Source organism: Vombatus ursinus, unplaced genomic scaffold (genome assembly GCF_900497805.2).
Source record: "Vombatus ursinus unplaced genomic scaffold, bare-nosed wombat genome assembly UNPS02011014.1, whole genome shotgun sequence".
In the NCBI taxonomy this organism is placed as follows: domain Eukaryota; kingdom Metazoa; phylum Chordata; class Mammalia; order Diprotodontia; family Vombatidae; genus Vombatus; species Vombatus ursinus.
In genome coordinates, this window is record NW_020950792.1 from 14,374,602 (window position 1) to 14,382,689 (window position 8,088).

Genomic DNA, 8,088 nt, shown 5'->3' on the forward strand with positions numbered 1-8,088 from the left:
AAGATCAAATTTTCTATTCAGTTCTGGCCTTTTCATCAGGATAGTTTGAAAGTCCCCTATTTCATTGAATGTTCATCTTTTCCCCTGCAAGACTATGCTCGATTTTGCTGAGTAGTTGATTCTTAGTTGTAATTCAAGCTCCTTTGTCTTCTGGAATATCATATTCCAAGCCCTCTGAACCTTTATTTTAGAAGCTACTAAGTCCAGGGTAATCCTGACTGTAGCTCCTTGATATTTAAATTGTTTTTTTTTTTTTCTGGCTGCTTGAAATATTTTCTCCTTGACATGAGAATTCTGTAATTTGGCTACAACATTCCTTGGAGTTTTTATTTTAGCTCTCTTTCAAGAGGTGATTGGTGGATTCTTTCAATGGCTATTTTACCTTCTGGTTCTAGCATATCAGGACTGTTTTCCTTGATCACTTTTTGAAAGATGATGTGCTGGCTATTTTTATTTTTTAATCATGGCTTTCAGGTAATCCAATAATTCTTAAATTATCTCTCCTGGATCTAGTACTCAGGTCAGTTTTCCAATGAGTTATGCTACATTTTCTTCTATTTTTTCATTCTTTTGATTTTGATGGACTGATTCTTGATGTCCCATAGATTCATTAGGTTCCACTTGCCCAATTCTAATTTTTAAGGAATTATTTTCTTTAGTGAGCTTTTGTACCTCCTTTTCCAATTGCCTAAATCTATGTTTAAAAGTTTTTTTTTCCTTTTGCCATTTTTGTGCTTCCTTTTCTAAGTTGTTAATTCTTTTTTTTCATAATTCTCTTATATAACTTTCATTTCTTTTCCCATTTTTTCCTACTTCTCTTACTTGATTTTTAAAATCCTTTTTGAGTTCTTCAAAGAGGACTTTTTGGGCTTGAGACCAATCCATATTCCATTCTGAGACTTTGCATGTAGGTATTTTGAAATTGTTTTCCTCTTCTGAGTTTATGTTTTTGTCTTCCCTGTCATCATATTAGCTTTCTATGGTCATGTCATTTTTTTGTTCATTTTTTAAAGTTAAACTTTGTTACTGAGGTATGGGGGCATTGTCCCAAGCTTCTTGCATTAGAATCAGGGTCCTGGTCACTAGCTTTCTATACCAGGGCTTCTGCAGCTGGAGGCTTGCCCACTGTGCTAGAATGGCCCAACCTAATCCTTCCTGTTTTGGCCTGTTTGCCAGGGCTGGCAGTTTGCCTGCTTTATTAGGGCTGCAGGCCTCACAGCTGAACTTCTTTGCCACTAGCTTGCTGGCCAAAGATGACAGGGCTTCAATTGCTGATCTGTGCTGTTACTAAGAGCCTCCCACTGGCTTGCCCCAACACTGTCTGCACAAGATTGTGCTGTCCTTTTACCCAAGTGAGACAGAAGTTTCATGACATCCTTTTAAGTTATCTTGGGCTGGAAAATTGTTTGCTTCAATGTTTTTGTGTATTTTGTCACTCCAGAATTCTTTTCAAGCCTTAATTTAACATTTTTTTGTGGGAAACTTGGAAAAGCTCAGGCAACTTCCTGGCTTCTCTCTACCATTTTAGCTCCACCTTCATCCCAGCAAACCAATTTTGTCATTGAATTCTAGAAGTAATAAATTTTGTACTTCTTATTATATTTTTCTATTATATAATTCAACTATTGCTTTTAAAAGCAAATTAATAAACAAAAATTCAAATGATAATCTGGTTTATTTATGGAATTCACAAGAGAAATGTGAATTATCAAGTAATAAGGTAATGAAATTTGGGTCCTGTGTTCAACAAGATGAACCTTACCAAATTGCAATATTGAATTATTCACAATGAGTTTCCAGGATTTTGTTAACTTGAATACCCACCTAATATTGAACTATTCTAAAAGTTTCAAATCAATAGGACAAATTCATAGGTTTGCATTTAGAATCTACAGGTCAACATTGAAACACACTGTATCTATCACTCACCATTGGAGAATGGCCTGTGGAATTTACCTTCCTTATAAACCTTAGAATGATGGTCACCAGAAATGAATAGGCAGTATTAGTCTGAAGCATTTTAAATTTATGGGTGAATCAAGTTAAAATTGTAACAATCCTTGAAAGAGTATAAACTGCTATGCAAGAGAGCACTGGAGATTCATTTTGGATAATATCCAAGGATTTTGAACAGCTCCAAGAAAACTAGAATAAAAACTAATCTCTAGTTGCCACACTGTAAAAGACCTTTATGGCATCAATCCAGTTCTTGACCAAGGACATTTAGCTGCGGCTGTACCTGAGGGCATTATAGTAAAGAGTTGCTTTGTATATCATAGGAGATTTTTCATTATTATTGAAGATATAAGGGCAATAGAATTGCCTGGGGGAACAAAAGGTCTTTAAACCACTTTTTTTTTCTTTACTATATTAACCTGATTACAAGAATCCAAGAGTCTTAGGCACTTTAGTCACCAAATAATCTGCTAAATAGAACTCAACATACTAGAAAAATAAGTGTATTTTTGCCTTATTGGGCAAACTCCATCAGATTAGTCTAATAAAAGTCCCTCCACCTAATTTTCTTGATCTTGATGACCACAGAAATTAAGTTTTTTAGTTTTCTTAAGCTTTGCTTTCAAAGTGAAATTAAGATTCTGGTAATGTCTAGCTATAATGTATAATAATCTCCTGCCACCTTTCTTACTCTAGTATAGAATATTAAATTGGTTTAAATAACTCTATCTTATTTATTTTAGTAGAAAATTGGAGAAATAATTTTGTGATTTTTCAAAATCTCCATGCTATTTTTCCTATTGATTACTGACTAATATTAAATATTGTTTAGCTCAAACATCATGGCTGTTGAGTTTGGCAAGTGTTGGGATTTTGGTTTTGCTCTTTAATAATTCTTCAGAATTTTTGACACCTATGTTTTAAAAGTTTTTTGGGATCAGGAACTGGTTTCTCTCTCTGTCTGTCTCCTCTCTCCCTCTCTCATCCCTAGCTCTTAGCATGGTTCCTGGAATATTGTGGGCACTTAATAAATATTTGTGAATGGAATGGCTTCAATTGAGGGAGAAGATGAGATGCAAAAAAAGTGACAGATGAAAACCTGAAGAAAAGAAATGCATAGAATTACAAGGATAGGTAGTCTCTCTAGAGAGGTGATGGAATGTATTTTGAAGTGGTGTGATTCAACTGGGAATATATCCCAAGGAAGTCAAAGAGAGAAAGGTCCTACATATACCGAAATTTTGATAGAAGCATTTTTTTCCTGCCAGGAAAAGAAAAAAAATATGTAAACAAAATAAGTATCTATTAATGAGAAAACAACTGGACAAATTGTTGTATATAAATGTAATGGAATGATGCTATTGCACCATAATGAAGTAAAAAAAATGAAGGGAAAAAAGAGATATATTACAGTAATATAAGCAAAAATATAGATATAGAGAAGACTTATAGGAACTGATATAGAGCAATGAAAGTAAATCAGGAGATCAAAACATGATTATTACAATAATATAAGCAAAAATAATATGAAATTAAAGCTGGTATCTGATTAAATTCAAGGAGCAATGGTTCTAGAATACCAATGATGAAGCATAATGGTCTACTGAGGCCTTTAGAAATTAAATCATTTGTCCTTGGTCATGTAAGCAATGAATAGCAAAACTAGGATTCAAGAACAATTTCTCTGATTCCAAATCCATCTTTCTTTCCACTATGTCTTGTTGAAGTCTCATTTTAAACTGTTACATACACTCTTGGCATAGTGACTATCCTTATGAAGGATATCATTGGACACTATGTGCAATGCAGTCAATGAGATCCCCCAAGACCTCTGAGGTGAAGAGAATGTCAAATAAAAGCCTATGCTGAGATCAATAGGCCTTTATGAATGTCTTCATAGATAATAAAAGAGCCTTCTCTTTTACTAAAGACCAGAATCAAGTACAGAATGTATATACATGCTCTACATTATCTCCAAGGTCCTCCATTCCACATCACATATTCTCATGGAATGAAGTTCACCAACACCCCATGTTGAGAAATTCCATTAGAGTCACTCTTGCTGTATAAACATCCCCTTTTCAACAAGGCATATGCAAGATATATTTGTAGATTTCTTATACATAACCCTTGTTGAGAGGAAAACGGGTGAAAGAAATATGATTTATTGGAAAAGTCCCTCAAATTGAGCCTGGTTTGTGTTAGTATAGTTACCTGGTAATGTATTACATATGTATAGCACTTTACAAACTCTGACCACCATATGATACCACATTGATTTCTTATAATCTTTATTACCATATTTAATAAGAATAATGATAAGAGGCAGCATGACATAATTGATAGACAATAGACTTTAGAGCCAGGATGTGAATCTGGGAAAATCACTTCACTTCACAGTGCTCTGGGTAACTACTAAGACTACAATTTGTAGATACAGGGTCTCCCCACATTGGTAGAGTGAGATTACCCTTCTCTGAGTTTTACATATTTAAGAAAATACAAATTAAATCCCTAACCATGTATTTTGTGTCATGATAATTTGTATAGGGTTAGAAGGTTGGATTCCAGAGCTCTCAAACTTCCTAATGAGACAACTGAGACAGGTAATGTTCAGGTACTCTCCTTCCTTCCCTAGATAGTTGAGATGTGTGAATTACTATACTCAGTCATGTGTTTTTACTCTCCTAGAGCCACATAAATGAGTACAACTTTCATGTGTCACTGACTGTGTCTGGACCTAAGAGGGGTATGTTCAATTAATCATTGAGTGTCTATGCTAATTCAAAGGTACCCCTCAAGGACCAAATTCAATACCTTTACTTCTACTGCTGCTGTTGCTGCTGCTGCTACTTTTTTGTTATTGTACATGTTTCAGACATGTTAAACTCTTGTGAATGCATTTGAAGTTTTCTAGGCAAAGATACTGGAGTGATTTGTCACTTCCTTCTCCAGCTCATTTTACAGATAAGAAACCGAGGCAAACAGGGTTCAGTGATTTGCCCAGGGTCACAAAGCTAGTAAATGTCTGAGGGTAGTAGTAGTAGTAGTAGTAGACCTGCTGATGCTGCCACTGTAACCCATGCTCAGACTCTGCTGCTGTCACTGCTCCCACCCCTGCCCAAGAGAAAGGAGATGCTAAGGGAGACAAGACCAAGATTAAGGATGAACAACAGAGGAGATCAGCATGGTTTTCTGCTAAACCTGTTCCTCCAAAGCCAGAAGCCAAACCCGAAAAGGCACTTGCAAAAAAGAGAGAGAAGTTATCCAAAGAGAGAAAGGGAAAGGCTGACTCTGGTAAGGATGGGAACAACCCTGCAGAGAATGGAGATGTCAAAACAGACCAGGCACAGAAAGCTTAAGGTGGTGGAGATGTCAAGTGAATTGTGTGAATTTTTCATAACTGTGTACTTCTGGTGATTGTACAGTTTAAAATACTATTTTTTAATCAAGTTTTATAAAACTGCAGAATTTTGTTTTGCTTTTTTTTCTTAAGATATGTTGTTAGCACACAGAATGGTTTATTGTTATTTGAGGAGATGGGGCAGATGCTACAGATAAAATGTCTCAAAAGCTGGGTTGAAGTGGGTGGGGATTTCTTTTCCTCCTAGTTTTTGAGAGAACTTCTCTTGAATGCCAAGAAGAGGTTACTTCTTTAGCTCCTATATCTTTAGGCAGCTAGGTGGCACAATGGACAGAAAACTGAACTTCAAGTCAAGAAGTCCTGAGTTAAAATAATGCTTCAGTTACTTACTAGCTATGTAACCCTGGGCAAGTCACTTAACCTCTCTTTGGATCAATTTCCTTATTAGTAACATGGGGATAGTAATGGAACCTAACTCCCAAGACTGTTGTAAGGAGAAAATAATTCTGGTAAAAAAATTTTTGGCAAAACTTAAAAGCACTATATAAATACTGGCTATAATGATTATTTACCTGTAAAAATTTGGATATGATTATGTTTCAGTAACTTTGTATAAATGTTTCCCTAATTGCTGTAATTAAATATGCATAAAAATAGGTGGCATAATTATTAATCCAAGAATCTTCAATTATTCATTCCTATTATGTGAATTACTGAAGTAAATACACACACACACACACACACACACACAAACACACACATATACACACACCACCACCACCACCACCACTACCACCACTGAATAATGCACCTTTGACAAACAAGAAATATTTCTGAAACCTTACTTTATAAAGTTCATTTTAAAATGTCACAATTCTACTGATACTCAGATAACTACTTTTTATTTTGTTCTTGCAGAAACAGAGTAGGCACAGGGGAGTGATTATAATGGATCAAAAACATGAATATTTCAGGACTCCAAAGAATCTTCCTCAGCATATTGCATACCATAAAACAAATTTAAGTCATGTCAAGAAAATCCTTAAGCAAGAAATGTAGCAGCAACTTGAAATATTCCTGAATGGATGCCAATCACCATGGAGGTTTGTTCCTCCCCCCCCGATGGTAAATAACTATAGAATTCTCATCAATGATGAAATAAAATGTGAATGATATCCCACATTGTTTTTCTTTAAAAAACAATCAGTTTCAGTAAATTAGATTGTCTCTTCCAGTCTTATGAGCATAGAGGACTTCAACAAAACCCTGTGACAAACAGTAAAAAACAGGCCATAATTCTTCATGAGGACAGGATTTATGTCATATTCTTTGTCTTCCCATGTCACCTAGCAAATAATGTCTTGAATATTGCACTCTAAACAAATATTTGGGGTTTGAATAAATAGTTGGGAAAATTGTTTTAAAGGATGCCTACCTGTGAATATCTAATGTTTTGTTTGCCTTAAGAAGCTTGTCTTGATAAATGGTAGGTGATAATCACCAGCATTTGGAGTAATTTAGGAATGAAGGTGTGGTATGTCATAAACACTTAACTGCAGCCTTATTAGGTGACCAATACCCTTTCCAAAAGTCTTTACTTGTCTCCCCAGGCTAAATGTATGGTTTTCCTCCACTTAGCCACAAATTTCTTTACTCTTCTTTTTTCTTCATAAGAATACTGAGGTTAACAAATTTAAGCTTGTCCATTACTAGATACATTCATTGGTCATTGGATAAATATCAGCATTAGAGAAATGTAATTATCAATGTTCAAGAAATAGTATCTTTGATTTCTGTGAATAATTTTCTCAGTAGTGAATTATTTAATCCCTGGATGCTTGTCTAGCTCACCTATGCTTAGTTCAAACTATCTTTTAACTGAGTATACTCTGGAATATTAGTCAAACAGAGTATGTAAAATGGGGCACGGTAAGAAAATAGGGAGGTGGAGGGAGGAGAGGGAAGAGAAGCTAATAGATGTAATAAATTCTTGATGACCAAAATCCTTAGTGATTTTCTGTTAAATTTTCATTTAATTTTCAATCTATTTTTGATTAAATAGCCGCCAGAATTGCTACCATTTATAACTGTAATCTTGGGGCCTTAAAATAGGGGAAAGTGTAGTCAAGTAGGAGCTATAAGAATAGCCTTGGATCTATGTATGTTTTTTTTTATATTTCTGAGGGGATTAACATTATTTAATTTATTTTACTTTGTTTTATATTTTGATTGTTGTTGAGAGGTGCCTTGATAATAGGATTCTGCATTAAGAGCTCACTTGACTGACAAAGGAAAAGTGTCAATAAAACAATCTTTTTTCACCCATGGCCTGTATTAATAAAACTTCTCTATCTGATTTGTAATCCAAATTTGTGAAATTTAGCACTTTTGTTTTAATTTGTTTGAGGCACTGTGGGAGAGAACTGGATTTAGTGGGAATTTTTCATTCTTATAACATAGTAGACATCCACTGTGACAATTTAAAAGCAATTTTATATTCTAACCAGATATTACTCTTGGTTGCCATGACTCCCTTATTGGCAAACAGATCAAGTGTTGCTTCCCGATTTTTATGACTTCCTTGTTTTTTCAATTGATTAACACTATCTATTAACACTATTGATGTTTGTTCTGTTATCAGTTCTCTATTTTTTCCAGCATTAATAGCTTGTTTAAATTGGTCAGGTTGAAATTTCCTAAATTGCATTTTGTAACATCATCATCATCATCATCATCATCATCATCATCATCATCATCATCATCATCAT

The 8,088-nt window shown here is 34.6% G+C and overlaps 1 pseudogene; it reads left to right on the plus strand.

Moving 5' to 3' along the window:
* The first annotated feature begins 1,253 nt into the window (after window positions 1-1,253).
* Window positions 1,254-5,339, plus strand: LOC114038434 (annotated as a pseudogene).
* Window positions 5,340-8,088: the final 2,749 nt, after the last annotated feature.